The sequence below is a fragment of the Pinus tabuliformis genome, chromosome 9 (genome assembly GCF_031772625.1).
Source record: "Pinus tabuliformis cultivar Carrire ecotype Pingquan chromosome 9, CPIR1, whole genome shotgun sequence".
Lineage (NCBI taxonomy): Eukaryota > Viridiplantae > Streptophyta > Pinopsida > Pinales > Pinaceae > Pinus > Pinus tabuliformis.
The window spans coordinates 564,896,081-564,913,243 of record NC_142307.1 but is presented as its reverse complement, the minus strand read 5'-3'; the positions used below and the strand labels follow the sequence as shown (position 1 = coordinate 564,913,243).

At 35.3% G+C, this 17,163-nt stretch overlaps 1 pseudogene; it reads left to right on the top strand.

The window, feature by feature from the left end:
- LOC149149780 (uncharacterized protein At1g03900-like) lies at positions 1-16,333 on the top strand (annotated as a pseudogene).
- Positions 16,334-17,163: the final 830 nt, after the last annotated feature.

Here is a 17,163-nt window from a genome sequence, read left to right as displayed (position 1 = left end):
ATGGAAAAGCCCCGAGCAACCCAGACCGGAAAAGTCAAAAATGGTATGAAATTTGCCAATTCCTCCAGAGGCGGGTCCCACATGAAAACCGACAGGATATCGAAAGGGCTTCGAGCGGTAAGCGGTTTCAACCAAGTCCCACTTGATGCCACACACTGGGTGCCATGCATTCGGCGAAAGAGAGAGAAAACCGCTCACGTCGGATGGGTAAACGTCATGCAACTTACCTGCCATATGGATGGACACCGTAGGATCTGGAGGCTCTAGATCGATGATGGATATGCAATCCGATGGATGACCAAATTCAACGGGGTAAACCAGCCGAGTTGTATAAAGGTTGAAGTCTGGCATGAATGATGATTTGGCAAAGGAATCATGTTCGCAGGAAATCTGGGAGTTAAACGGAAATAACGACCATTCAAACGTTTCCAAGGGAACTGACACTCGATTCATTATGAAACAGGTGGCCACCTCCTTGTAACACGTTACACAGTGATGATGACGCAGAACAGAGGAATTCAAACAGGCAGAGGCAGGAGAACCAGAGCGTTGAGAAGTGGAAACGAATAGTCAGAGAGCAGACTGGCTTTAAAGCCATGAATTGACAAAAACAAAGAAAGCAGTGAGAAAAGTGAGTTAAGAAAGCAGAGAACAGAGGGAAGAAGCCGAGCTGACCTGAAGGCAGCGACGTGCCACACAGAGCCAAAGAGAGTCAGAGAGTCTGTGTACTCCAAAGAAGGCTTGAGAGGTTCAAGCGAACTCCTCTGTACATGCCTGTCATGTATGAGTCTCAGATTGGGCTCATACTACTGTGACCAATAGAGGTCGAGTTTTAGTAAGGAGAGTTTGTGTACTCCAGATGCTTGGGGGATCCAAGTCCAGTCCTACTGATTTATATCTGTTAAGTGAGACTGAAATTGATCTCACTATTGTAAAACTCTGCTTTGAAAACATAATAGAGAGGCCACCACTGAAGACTGGACTAGGTGACGTAGCCCAGGAGCATGGGGTGAACTCCTTATTAAACTTGTTGTGTTTACATTTTTGCCTCTTATGTTTTCTCTAACTTCTTTAGTGTCTATGTATTTCACAATCTTATCGATCCGCTGCATAAAGTAACATAGGCATATCCATGCACATGAGTCTGTAATACCTTTAATTCTTTGTCAAGGATAAATTCCAGATTAAGTGGTATGAGAGCTCTAGTTTACTAAGGTTAGACAAGCTTGTGCTGGATTTTGTTGTTGAATGCTAACTAGATCAAAGCTTAAATTAGGAGAAGGAGAATTGGTTGAAACTAACCCTGAAATTGGAAGAGTCTATCCTAAGAGGAAAATGTCAGAAGAAAGTCCCTTGGAATCAGACCCTCAGTTCATGGATAGTTTCATGACCATGAGAGCCATGGTAGAGGAAATGTATAGAGAATTTAAGAAAGGTAGAGAGGAAGATTCATCAAACTCCAAACGAGATAAAGGAGCAGAAGAATCTCTCCTCCATGACCACTCTAAAGGCAAAGGGAAAGAAGAAAAACTTCCCACACCTCCTAGTAGCCCTGAAAACAAAAAGAAGACATCTTTTATTAAATTAGATGTTAAATTTGATTTACCAATATATGAGGGAGAGTTGAATGCATAGAAGTTGGATAATTGGATTAGACAGATTGATGTTTATTTCAGGGTGCAAAGCATTGATTTAGATAGTTGTAAGATTCAGCTAGCAAACCTACGCCTTGGAGACACTACCATGGTATGGTGGGAAGGCAGGACACAAGCTGACATGAAGAAGCATGGTAAAATTCTTTCTGTCTGGAGTGAATTTGTTTCTGCAATTAAAAAATAGTTCTATCCACTAGCTTATATGCAACAAGCCATGATGAGTTGGCAAACTCTTCGACAATTAAAAGGGCAAAGTGTACAAAGTTACACTCAAGAATTTAGGAAAAGAGCTTTGATTCAGGCTACACATCTAGAGGCTAGAGGTCAGAATGTGAACCCAAAAGTTGGGGGATAATCAAAACCCACTGCAAGCAAGAATAAGGAGAAAAGAAAACAGAAATGGAAAGAGAGGAAGATAAATATTGTACAAAAGACCAAATCTTCATGCACTCACTATAAGAAGGATGGGCATGATGATGAACATTGTTGGATTCTGCATCTGGAGCTGAAACCCAAGAAGTACAATGGAAGAAAGAAGAAGACTACTACAGTTATTCAAAAGGATTTGGGGTCAAATTCAGGAGATGAAACAACAATTGCAGCCATAGGTATAAAAGGTAAAAATTCTGAAGCATCTAGTAGTAATTCTGTACAATCTACTGACAATAAAGAAAATGAGAGGAAAATACATGAGATTTTTCATATTCGAGCTGTTTCCAAGCATAAAAAAATCGATACTTTGTTTGATAGTGGCTGACAAGTAAATTTAATTTCTGAAGAAATTGTAAAGAAGTTGGGATTACTAACCACACCTCACAAAAATCCATATCCATTAGGTTGGTTATGTGATAAAGCACAGCTACAAGTGACTAGAAAATGTAAACTTAGGTTTTATTTTGGGTTAGCATTTGTAGATGAGGTTGAGTTAAATATTGTTCCCTTGGATATATGTGGAATTATTTTAGGAAGTCCTTACTTGTATGATAGGAAAGCTATTTTCTATAGAGCTGAAAACAAGTATCAACTCGTTAAAGATGGAATCAAATATATTGTAAGAGCTCATAAACTCAAGAATAATTATACTCTCATAAACTCAGGGTAGATGAAAAGAATTGTAAATTCATGCAAACAATTTTTACTGATGGTTGTAAAGGAAAAGAAACCTGATAAAACTAATGTATTTGAGGGTTGTAATGCTAAACAACAAGCTGATTTAGAAAAAGTTGTTTTAGAATATGATATACTATTTCAAGAACCTAAAGGTCTGCCACCCAAAAAGGAAATAGTACATGATATTAGTTTGTAGCAAGATGCTCCATTGCCTAACATCGGAATGTACAGGTTGTTCGCTTTAGAGAATGCAGAAATCACGAAGCAGGTACATGAGCTACTAGAGAAAGGGTTCATAAGACCTAACACATCGCCTTGTGGGTCTCCAATTGTCTTGGTGAGAAAGAAAGATGGCTCGTAGAGAATGTGCATTGGTTACCGAGCACTGAATAAGATAATGATCAAAAATCATTATCCCCTTCCTCGCATAGATGATCTATTAGATCAGTTGAAAGAAGCTGTTTATTTTTCCAATTTGAACTTGCATAGTGGCTATCATCAGGTCAGAGTTGCAAAGCAACATGCATGGAAGACTACTTTCAAAACAAAGCAGGGATTGTATAAGTGGTTGGTTATTCCTTTCGACTTAACTAATGCTCCTGCTACTTTCATGAGAATAATGAATGATGTACTCAGACCTTCTATTGATGATTTTGTCATTGTATATTTGGATGACATTCTTATATTTAGTAAAACATGGGAAGAACACTTGAAGCATGTCAAGCAGACTCTAGATGTTCTGAAAAAAAGAGAATCTTTATGTTAAGCTCTCAAAATGTGAATTTGGCAAAACATCTTTGAATTATTTAGGTCATATTGTAGGGGGTGGTGAATTGAAGATAGATCCCTCTAAGGTTGCAATCATTGTAAACTGGCCTAAACAAAAATCTACTACAGAAGTTAGAAGCTTCTTAGGAGCAGCACAGTATTGGAGAAAGTTTATTTCTAACTTTTCCTTGATTGCAACTCCCTTACATGGTTTAACAGGATTGAACAAGGTGTTTCAGTCGGGATGCAAATAGCAGAAAGCCTTCAACACCTTAAAAGAAAAGATTAGTACAACACCAATACTAACACTGCCCAACCCTCAAAGACCATTTGAGATTGAAACGGATGCCAGTCACTATGCTATGGGAGCAGTGTTGATGCCGTTCGGTAAACCCATATGTTATCATTCCGAGACATTTAATTCTGCAGTAGTTAACTATCTCACATATGATAAAGAATTGTATGCGTTAGTACAGAGTGTGAAAAAGTGGAAACATTATTTAATGGGCAAAGAGACAGTTATACATACAGATCATCAACCACTTCAATATTTGCACTCACAAACTAAGTTGCAGCAATCAAGACACTATAGGTGGATTGGTTTTCTACAACAGTTTCATCTTGTCAACAGATATAAAAAGGTCATACAAAATAAAGTTGCAGATATGTTGTCCAGACCAATCATAAATGCATCTACTATACTTAAGCATAATTCAGTATTGCATGAAAGCTACATTGAACAATATGCTCAAGATATAGATTTTAAAGATGTATATGCAACTTTAAGTCATGGAAAACAAGTAGAAGAATTGGATTATCATGTTAATGACCAACTCTTGTATCATTTGGGAAAGTTATGCATTCCTCAAACAAAAAGAGTAAAGATAATTCGAGAAGCACACACTTCTCTAATATCAGGTCACTTTGGTATAAGTAAAACAGTTGCACAACTGCACAGATTTTGTTATTGGCCAAAAATGGATGAGACAGTTTCTAGATGCCCAAGAGGGTGTACCATGTGTGCTAAAAGAAAGCCCAACAATAGAAAACTAGGCTTTTACACTCCATTACCAGTTCCTTCTCATCCTTGGGAAGGTGTTTCTGTGGACTTTGTTGGGGGACTGCCTAAATCTAGAAAATGTCATGACTATTTATATGTTGTTGTGGATAGGTTTAACAAAATGTGTATTTTAATACCTTGTAACAAATAGATTACAGCTGAACAAACTGCAAAGTTGTTCTTTCAGCATGTATGCGTTCATTTTGGATTAACCACTTCCATTATATCTAATCGAGATACCCGATTTGTTGGGAAATTTTGGTCAAGTTTGTGGGAATTGATGGACACCAGACTGAAGAAGAGAAAAGTGTTTCATCCACAAACAGATGGCCAAACAGAAGTGGTCAACAGGACAATGATCTAGTTGCTCAGAGGCTATTGCAGCAAGCATCCCAAGCTTTGGGATGAACATTTATGTTATGTGCAACATGCTTACAACCGAGCTAAACATTCTTCTACATAAAGATCTCCTTTTGAGACATGTTTTGGCTTCACACCAAGGTCTCCCTTGGATTTTGTCTTTGGTAAAGACATAGCAGTTGAGGGACACAGTGATGTGGACAAGGCAACCAAGTTCATCGAAAAAATCCAAGAGATTCTCCAGGTAGTGCAGGAACAGCTGGAAAATATCCAAGCCAAGTACAAGACAAGGCATGATAAGCATCAGTCTGAGCATAGTTTCCAAGTTGGTGATCAAGTCTGGCTATATATCAGCAAAGGCAGAATGCAAGGTGAAGGTAAGAAGCTAAAACCAATAAGGTATGGACCTTTCAAGATACTTGAGAAAATTGGTGAGAATGATTTTCGCCTTGATTTACTAGCTTACATGCACATCTACTCAGTTGTTAATGCAGATAGCTTGAGACTATTTGAACCTTCATTCATTGAAGATCCCGAAGAGCAGAGTCAATTTCCTTCTATTGATGATCTGTTACCTGAATATCTCAATGAGTTGCAGGAAGATATAGTTCTGGACAGGAAGGTGAGAACTACGCGCAGGGGGGATGTTGAGTACCTGAGGATTGGACTCAAAGGTTCAAAACCAAGCATTGCGAAATGGATAGAAATTGGGCAAGCGAGGAATCTGTACCCTCACTTGATTGATGCTTAAAAACCAAATTTTGGTGGTCCAAAAGCTTTTCAGTGGGAAGGTCATGATCCGAATTTGATCCTAAAGAACTCTCTAAGTTTTCATAACTCTGTAAAATTCATGCCAAAGTGTCAAGGACTTACAAAGGTTAAGCTTATCAAAAATATCCTTGAACAGTTGTAATTTGTGAGCAACGCCAAGCAACGAGGACCCTCGGTCAAGCGTGCAGACTGTTGGCCCATGGTAATGTGCGCTGTCACGAAACAACAAAACGAGAAGCCTTTTTGAGAAACAAGGAAGGTTTCTGATATGTGATTAGCAACAAGTCACTAATCGTATATCGTCGGGCAAAACCCTCAAATATGGAAAAGCCTTGAGCGACCTAGACCCGAAAAGTTAAAAACCGTACAGAATTCGTTGATTCCGTCAGAGGCGGGTCCCACACAAAAACCAACAGGATATCGAAAGGGCTTTGAGAAGGAAGCGGTTTCAACCGAGTCCCGCCCGATGCCACAGTGGGTGCCACACATATAGCAGAAGAGAGAGAAAACCTCTCACATCAGACGGGTAAACGTCATGCAAGTTACCCGCCCGATATGGACGAAGACCATAGGATCTGGAGGCTCCAGATCGATGACAGATATGCGATCTGATGGATGACCGGATTCAAAGGGTTGAACAGGCTAACTTATATAAATTTTGAAGTCCAGCATGAATGATGAGTTGGCAGAGGAATCATGTTCGTGGGCAATCTGGGAGTTAAACAGAAATAATGACCATTCAGACATTTCCAAGAGAACTGACACTCAGTTCGTTATGAAACAAGTGGCCACCTCCTTGTAATGCGTTACACAATGATGATGACACAAAACAGAGGAATTCAAACGGACAGAGGCAGGAGTACCAGAGCGCCGGGAAGCGAAAACGAACAGTCAGAAAGAATATTGGCTTTAAAGCCACGAACTGACAGAAACAAAGCAAGCAGTGAGAAAAGTGAGTTAAGAAAGCAGAGAACATAGGGAAGAAGCCGAGCTGACCTGAAGGCAGCATCGAGCCAGAGAGATCCAGAGAGAGTCAGAGAGTCTGTGTACTCTACAGAAGGCTTGAGAGGTTCAAGTGAACTCCTCTGTACATGCCTATCATGTATGAGTCTCAAATTGGGCTCATACTAATGTGACCAATAGAGGTAGAGTTTCAGTAAGGAGAGTCTTTGTACTCTAGAGGCTTGGGGGATCCAAGTCCAATCCTACTGATTTATATCTGTTGAGTGAGACTCAAATTGAGCTCACTATTGTAAAAATCTGCTTTGAAAACATAATAGAGAGGCTACCACTGAAGGCTGGACCAGGAGACGTAGCCTAGGATCATTGGGTGAACTCCTTATTAAACTTGTTGTGTTTACATGTTTGCTTGTTATGTTTTCTGTAACTGCTTCAGTGTCTATGTATTTTGCAATCTTATCGATCCGTTGTATAAAGTAACATAGGCACATCCATGCACATGAGTCTGTAATACCTTTAATTCTTTGTCCTGTATAAATTCCAGATCATCTACGGCTATAACTTGATGATCTATAAGGTGTCATGGGAATTCCACTAAAATAGTTCATCAAAACTAATTTGATAAAATTACTAAAATTTATAGTACGTGAGTTAAATTTTCCTTTATATTACAAATTATTTAATAGCATATTTTTTTGTTAGCTGAAATGTGAGAGATGGATAATATAAGCAAATACAATCATGCCAACCACAATAGACACAAGTTTTTCCTTTGGAAACCCTTATGAGACAAAACCCCTTTACAAGTGAGGCTTGTATGCTCTCTTTTATCTAGTATGGAAAAATGCAAGTACAATGGAATATGTACTCTTTGTGGAATTACCTAAGACATGTGACCTATAAAGTTGTCAGAAAAATTTAACACCCTTTGTTCTTCTATATGTCTTCACACTCTAAGTTTCTTTGCATTCCTAGGGCCTAATATATGACATAAATCAATATCTAACTAGGGGTAATATTTGACACCCTAAACCTTTAGGTAGAGTTATAATTTGGTCCTTCTAGAGTCTTCTTAAAGTCCACATGTGCCTATCCCCATATGTACGAGTAGTTGGGGTTGATGTGGTATCCTCTCATACTATGTTGGTCAACTTGTGGGAAACATATGGTTTTCATATGAAATTTGTTTGGAACAATTGTTACCCTGTTTGCTAGTTATCTAAATGTATAATAATTCCACAGACTCTAGCATAAGTAAGTATTGTAGCATAAAAATCATCATTTAATACGTCAAAATGTCCCTAAAAGGTTTTATACGTCATTTGTACAAACAGGAAACTACCATCAAAATGACCCTACAAGTTGACTCATCCAATTTTTTCAACGATGAAAGCATTGAGATATATGAAAAAATAATATAATGATCCAATCTAGATCATACCTCCTAGAGTATGGAGGCTTTGGTCCCAAAAATATTTACTAAATAAGGAGTGAAAATTTTCCTCTACCTCCTCACTAAAGTATGATTTTGCTTTGTCTTGAATTTTTCCTTTCAACCCAATCTACCAAAGCTAATACTACCCCTTTCTTGTACTTTTGGACCTCTTAAGAAAAATTGTGTCCTATGACAACTCTTCTTGAAAATTTGGTTCTAATTCCTTTATGGAAAGTAGGAATTTCTTCCCCCCTTGATTTGACATGGAAGGCAAATAGACTTTGAGATTCTCCATAATAACTTTTGAGTAAATGTGCATATATGGGGGCAATCTGAATATGTGTGTGTTACATCCCTATTTTCGAATATCTTGAGAGGACAATACAACAAATCATTGATCTTGTTACAAGGATTCTATAATAGTTCCTTATTCAATTGTAACCATATTATGTGTCTATAACGAACAAGGTTTGTATACTTAGAGGAATGATCTGATAACAATTTTATGAACAAGGTTCATATTATGCAGTATCTGAGCATTCCTCTAATTATACGATCCTTACATTGGTATCAATACATTCCTCTCAATATACAAACTTTGTTCATTATAGTCTCCCTTTATGAATGACTTCTTTATTTTGTGTTCATCATTCATAAATTTATATTTTTTAATGACCTCATTTATATTCCATGTATTCTCATGTTTTATATTGTTGATCTATTGTGTATGTGCTAACATTTTTTTTGCAAGAATATACAAATTGGTTCTCTTCATTGCTTGTGGGTCACAGGTAAGATTCAAGAGAAAATATCTCAATGAGATCTTCCCCAAGCTAGCTTCACCAACAAAGACTAAATTCTCACAATAAGAGGTAACTTCTTCACTTTCTCTTTGTGACTTTGAATGCATGGGTTTTCTTTTAGCTTAGTCTCACTTCTTTGCACACACACACTATCGAGGCAAGCCTTCAGCAAAACCTGTTGGATCTAAAGTAAACTGTTACTACAAGTGAAATTTTCCCTTAAGCAACCTTTGACATCAATTTTGGATATAAATTTTATTATGAGCCTTTGTGCACTGAGGATGGGTGACATATCATTAAAACATTATCAAGGAATAAATGCAGGTGTATTCAAACATTATTGAATTTTTTTGAGCTTAAGGGCCTTAATGGAGTCCTCAAATGAACACATGAGATATTTTTAGAGGTTATCCACATGCCTTTGAGTAGGATATATCTGTGATGAATAGGTTTCATGCATTGGAAATGGGTATGGACAATCCCATATAGTCAAGGGGGTAAATAAGGCCCTTAATCGCTAATTAAACCTTTTTAAACTCAACTTTGATGAAAAAACACTATACACAATGGAAGGATCCCTCATTGACCTTTTCCTTGGGGTCATATATAGATGCAATTGAAATGTTTCTCGTAATGCATATGGGTCTTGAGGCCTTGGTCATAGTTATGGTAAATAAGCATGTTCTCAAGTAAAAAACAATGTTTAGCCTTGAACATTGCCTCCTAATTGCTTCGTCATAATAAAAGATTGAAAGGTAATGTCTTGGGATCTTATTGAGTGTTCTTATGATCAAATTCCTTATGCAATAACTTGAACCACATGTACAAAAGCATTGTAGGGGGTGTCTAGCCTCAAAATGAGATATACCTATCATTTGTAGGCTTTGTGCAATAAAAATGGGTGTTGAGGCATAAACATGGTTAGGTGACAATAATGACCTAACATTGCATTGAAGTTTCTCAAGCTTAACCACAATGAACAACATGTAGAAACCATGACACAAACCTTCTCCACAGAGTTCTTAACGTCTAAGTTGAATATGGACACCATTGTGAGGCATTGGACATAATGGGTGGGTGTAAGGTCCATGACCATAGTTTGTAAACGAAAACAAGAAAATTTGACCATAAAACTTGCTTCATATGCCCAAACAGCTTGAATGAATGCTTTAATATTAACATCTAACCTTTGCTAATAATCTCCTCTAATGGTTCTATTAGAACCATCAATAGGTTAGTTATACACCGTAAATGTGTCTAGATATTTGACCAAGTTGAAAAGAGGATAGGAATGAGCATTATTTCCTAAATGATTCGTTTCACACACAATCACCATGAACAACGTCAACTACTCATAAATATTCTATGGTTATAATGTTGAATGCATCCCTCAGTGTCCATATAAAACCCTTGTATGATATATCTAGCCTTCTTGAGGGATTTAGGAACTATCATTAAAATAAAATGGATTCCTTATATGATAATGTGTCTATAACACATACTATGATTATTTTATGGGGAAATTGTCATTTTTTTTAACAATCCAAGTGGGTTATAGTTACCATAAGTAGGTATTTCACTCTAGAAATAGGTTGTAAGGCCTAAACATTGTAGAGGAAAGCAATGGGTTTTGTCTTGAAATGACAATCTAGAGGCTAAGCGGTATAGTAAAGGGAGAAAAAGCCTTGCACCTTAGGCCTTAAACACCTTTTCTTTGATTCAATACCACAAACAACTCCCAAATACAACAATATAAGATCTCTCTAAGGTTCCTTTGGCATCGAACTTGGATATGGATTCCATTACGACTACTTGCACTCTCATGATGTGTTGCAGGGACTTGAACAATGTTTGGGGGGTGGGGGGGAGAGTAGCCTCTACCCTTGCCTTAGGCTCAAGCACCATAAATGAATTTTCAAACCACCACATAAGGTCATTGTTTTACATTAATTACCTCAATGGAAGTTGTAGGCACAATGGCTATGTTATTATTGCATCAAGAATAAGTTTAGAGCTTTAAGCATGGTCATATAAAAGCATAATGATTGTGGGCCCTTGATTATGCATCTCAATATCAATTGCCCTAAAAATCACCCAGATTCAAAATATGTTGCATGTCTTAAGCAATTTTTTATTATGAGTGGTTTAGTAAAGGGAATTATAATATTCTCAATAAAAATAATGGTTTTTGACATCTTGATAAAGGTTAGGGAAGTATAATAAGGTCCTTGGTCATTTAGTAAAGCTTCATGGTGAAGGACATTAAAACATGACATAGGACATTCTAAGGGAATTTTGGTCTCTTAGTGAGATATTACATCCATTAGATTACTTAAGGTATTAATAATGGGTCTAGGGGCATATAACATGGCTAAAAGAAAAAATAAGGGCCTTGGATAGAAAAATGAAGGTTGTAGAACTCAAACACTATGAACATAGGTGTTAAAATAAATGCTAACAATAAAGGCTAGGATTTTTTGTAAAGTGATGAATTTGTCTAATAAAAATGTATCCATGTGAAAAAAAAATGAAAATTTCCCTTCATTTGATTTACGGGAGTTCAATTGCATAAAAAAACATGCACATTTTTCTAGCTACTTATTCTTTTCTCCATTTTAACCACTATATATATATATATATATGCATGCAATTAAAAATTAATATGTATTTTAGAATATGCTACATATACAAATAAAAATAGATAATAAAAAAATCCCCACAAATCCTTAAAATAAAATAAAATTCCCCTTGTGTGGGGATTTATATTTTTTATTGATGTGTGTGTGTGTGTATATATATATATATATGTTATACATATACATATGTATATATATATATATATATATATATATATATATATATATATATATATGGAAATTATACTTTGTTGTTGATTTTTATTTGTACATGTGACATGTTCTAAAATACAAGGGTTTTCTATTTTTGAAGTTTTTTTTTTTGGTGTTGTGCTAGTCAATAATGCACTTTACTGTTCAATCCCAAGGGTTCAATTGATTGAGTACTTATTGTTAAAACATGTTTCTTATCCAGAGATCATGGGTTCAATTCACTCAACACCCTCATGCAAAATATTCAAATGTTATTTACAATTATACGTTTATATTTCAAAAAATTATATTAAATTAGCATCTTTAAATAAACATATTCATTATCTTTTAAATGAAAATTAACATATTAATGTTATATAGAAATATAAATTATTATTTTTTAATATATAAATAAAAATTATATATTTTTGAAATTGGTTTTTTATATTTCATCTTTTTATACTATATATTAATAAATTTTACATTTATTTTTAATAATTCTTAAAAACAATAAATTTTTATTTTATGAAAAATAAACATTAATAATAAGACCAAAAAAATACTAAATAAATTTAATAATATATCTTCAATAAAACTTTGAATAACATATTTTCCATTTTTTTCAATGTATGTTGAATTTTATAGCAGGCTGACACCAAAATCAATTCCGTGTCAACAAAGTCTATTAAATTTTTCAATCATACCAGTGTGAATCCAAAGGTTTCCCATGACATCACAGCCAATTTGTTTCCCATGACATCACAGCCAATTTCCACCTGCATGATGGAACATTTTAACATAGAATTGACCTCCCATTACAAAATCAATCATTTTAACATAGAAGTGACATATATAGTAGAAGTTCACAATGTCTCTGAATCTTCTATCTTCATAATTTACTCAAATTTTATGGAATTCCCGAACAATACATGTGATATATTCTTGAAATAAAAATTTTATTTACATTTTTATTAATGTTTAAGAAAGTCAATTTTTTCGTTTGTTTGTTTTTTAAATCTAAGAGAATCGGTAACTGGTGATAGTTATCTTGAACAGACCCATGATCAAATCTAACTAGCTGCCACTATATACCTAGTCTACGTGCTTGCAAGTTGCACAATAGCAGGAAACTTATGCCTCAACAAGAGCCGAGACGTCCACTATGGGGTCGCCTACTCTTTTAGCCAAGACACAACGGGTCATAAATATACTCAATGAAATTTGTACCCTCATATTGCGAGTTACACCCTGGAAACCGTTGAACCTCATATCACTATATATATAAAAAACGTCAATTTGTTTACCATATATCTTTAGCCAGAATTGGAGGTAACAATATGTGTACGTTTACTTGTGAAATAGCACATAATATTGCATAAACCATTACCATGACGATATTGACATTTTCCAAGTTCAAAGGCTCAATCTCGACACACAACAACCATGAGAATCAAATAATTAATTTTCCATTTAATAAAAATAATATAATAATGAAGTTTTGGGGAAAATCTTTCCATAGTAAGTAGATTGACACGCAACTATCAGAATCAAGTAATTAATATTTGGTTTATAAATAAAAATAATATAATAATGAAGTTGGGGAAGAATGTCTCTATAGTCCGAATAATAAATTATTATCTTTAACATTTATAAATTATTTAAATTCAAATTCAAAAGCTCAATATTCATATACACTAATAATTGAATAATAATTTTTAATTAATATAGATAATTACTTAATAATGAAAAATTTAGTAAAAATGGCTACATAATCTCAATCACTCTAATCAACTCATACACTTGTCACAACCTAGCTAAATATTAAAATAATTACTTAATAATGAAATATTTAGTAAAAATGGCTACATAATCTCAATCACTCTAACCAACTCATACACATGTCACAACCTAGCTAAATATTAAAACAAAACAATAATAGCGAATTCCCAACTTAAACACTCATTCCTAATTCCCAACCAAAATTACAAGATAATGGTACTTGTACTCCTTGATATACGCTCAAGGAACCTCAACTATTTTATTGTCATTGTAGACACCCTCCTTTCCAATGGGGTATCACACGAACATCCCTCTGTATCCTAAAAGGTCCCTTAAGGAGTTTAGACTTATTATTTACGTGTAAGAGGAATTCCAATTCAATTTGTTTGGTTAGGAATAGTGCTAATGGTGAGGCAGTGAGGAAAACAATATTCTCAATTCCATGATTTTTTTAGTAATGCCATGTTTTTCAAAGTTAGCATGAAATTTTTTGTGGTTTTTTTTTTATCATCATGTCAATATGTCAATTAACTTAATGGGGAAATATAATTTTTTATTTTCCTCAAAATGGTGTTAGAAAGAATAAGTAATAAATAAAAGTTTAGTTTAATCTAAAATGATTTGAACTTATTCAACACTCTTTAAAATGGAGAAAATTTGTGTAGTGTAACAATGAATGTTGAAAAAATTTCCCAAAACATATTCTATTTTGTTAAAATGTTTTTATATATCAAAATTTGATATTTTTCACAACCACTAACATATATTTTCAATGCAAATATTTTCTTTTTATTTTTATTTTTTAACATAACATATAATTAAAACAAGAAATGTCTTATTATATGGAAACTCTTTTTTCCCTAATTTTTTTATAACATAAAGACATTTTAAAGAATATTTTTTAGGGGATTTTATTTTCATTTATTAATTGTTAATTCTTTAAATTTTTAATTAGCTAATATTATAATTTCAAAAAAATTATTTATTTTTTTGAAATTAACATTTCAATCCATAAAATTTGGAAAATTAATCCTCTTACTTCTTAAAAAACCAAATTTTAAGATTATATATTAATATATACTTAATTGCTATTAGATTAAAAGATAGTTTTCCACATGCTTTTTGCTTGCTACATTTTAAGGTCTTGTGAAATCCCTAGAGACTTTCACTATGATCACACCAACTAGTTATATGAGACATCTCTTTTTTCTCATGAAATTTGACCAAAACTTAAAATCAATGGGTTGCAGAGTTAAAGATGTGATTTTTGAAAGGGATCATTATCATTATGGACTCACTAAGAGTGCCTTCCAACCACCTCCACTATGTACAATTGTAATCACACTACTAGTACGTTCCAGCCACCATCCTTACGTACTGGAAAGTATTATTTTGTTACACTATGTTGGAAATTGTCAGTTTTTTTTGCTACTTTTCCACGTCAGTACAATCCATGTTTTCACATAACACAGACAACCATCTATAGAGCTTTATAGTTGTCTATAAATTGTTCTATTCATTTTACTTATTTGCAGTGTTATTTGTTCTTTTCCATTTTGAATATGCATAATATGTTGGAATATTAATTCATACTTGTCTTAGTTGTGACTTTCTATGTAAAGAGTCTATTCCTATTCTATATGAGTGGTTTCCCTAGTTTGGTGTGTGGTTGAAATATTCTCTCAACCAACAAATTGTGTGTCCAAGATAGTTTTCCTATCTTGAGACAATACTACTGTATATATGTAATATCATATTTGATTAATTAATGTGAAGATAGTTTGCGCTATCGATTTTTTATCATGGTATCAGAGATCTGAGGACCTAGACCCTCCTGGGCTTGGCCCGTCCTAGGTTGAGGAAATAAAATAATATATTTTTTTGTTTTAATCTTTTGTTTGTCCATCGGATATCTGCCTGTGAGAATCGATCACTTTTCCAGAAAAGACCTGCATTCAAAGTAAGAAGGTTTGTTGATATGTCCTCAGGCGTTGTGATTGCAGCAACAATTAGAATTGTAAAGAGGCAGTGATAAATGGAAGATTCGATATCATTTCCTGTCAGAGTGATGAGGGCTTGTTGAACAACCCAGAAGGTGTGGCGTGGAGTGGAGAGAGGTGGATTTTTTCGCGGGTCCGATACCTGAAACCCAACCACTGCAGTTCAGTTGGCGGATCCTGGTAGATTGTTTAGCCGTAGAGCTCTATTGAGATTGTTACTGATTCCTCCCGCTATTGTGTATTGAATATTGAAGATGGCAAAGACAAACATGCCTTCATTGGCCTCAGATTTATGGAGAGGAACGAGGCTTTCGACTTCAATGGTGCCCTTTTTGATCACGAGAAGTATATCAGGAGGGAGTAGGAGAAGGAGAAGGGCGAAGAGAACAAGGATGGAAAAATTTTAATTCACCTTGTTGTTAACCAGAGGTTAAAGGAAGGTGAGACTATCAATATAAATGTCAAGAATAAAGCATCTATAGGTACAGGCATGCTTTTAGCTGCAGGATTAGTAGGGAGTGTCTCAAGCACGGACAGACAAAAAGCATCTCTTGCCCCTCCGCAGGGGAGTGGGAGAATCAGGTCCCCTCTACCTCCCCCACCTAATGATATAGAATGACAGCCAAAATTAGCTCTACGATGATTTCCAACCCAATTCAAAGCACTGGATCAAAGTTTTCAAGGGACACTTCCAGGCATAATGTTGATCTCTTATTAGATATTTCTCAGCTTGAAGATCTCACCAGATGTATTTCAGCTCAATTCTTATGGAAGAGATCCAAGTTGTTTTGGATGGCCGGGTGAATTCTAGGCCTTCTGTCAATGGGGATGCAACCATGGCACTTCCCGAACCTTGGGAGTTTGTGTTTTTTCTACCTTATGCATAGTGCTATGGAGGCCATCAGTTTGAAATGGGGGCAGGTCAGCTTGGTGATGGACGAGCCATAACACTTGGATCGCAGTTGGGTTCGAGTCTCTTCTGTAATTTATAAATGTTTTGGAATTAGAAGCATTGAGATTATCTAACTCAATGCAGTGTGTCTTTTTCTTGTTAGAATTAGCTACACTAAAAAATCACGCAAGTGAATCCAAGACAATTAAACGAGAAAAAGAAAGAAGAGACCAGAAGTGCAAAAAATATTTATTTTGTACAACGACACTGAAAATTAGGTGATGATGGACAATTAAGTTAAAGTTTGTGTGTGAGTTTATGGAATAGACTCACTAACATGATGTATTATGAGTCACATATATTAATTGTAAGCAAGTCTAGGATGTTTTGTAGCGGTCTTTATAATGCATGTACCTGATAACTCCAAAATTTGGAGTTGTGTTGTAAGCCTTGTAAGGCATGTGTACCCCCATATAGTTCTTGGTAATCTAAAAACCACTTTGTATTTGCAGTGTCGGTTTGTGGTAAGAAAGAAACCACATGCAAGAGTGAAGTGGCATAGACATTCCTGTTGGAATGGTTTACAGTTAGCCTAGAAAACCCTCGGCCTGGTTGAGTCAGGTCTTTGGTGAGCCTTAGTGGCTGGAGTGCCCTAGTGGCAGGTTTGTAGCCTAGAGTGGCTGGAGTGCCCTAGTGGTAGGTTTGTGCCCCAGAGTGGTTGGAGTGCCCTAGTAGCAAGGTT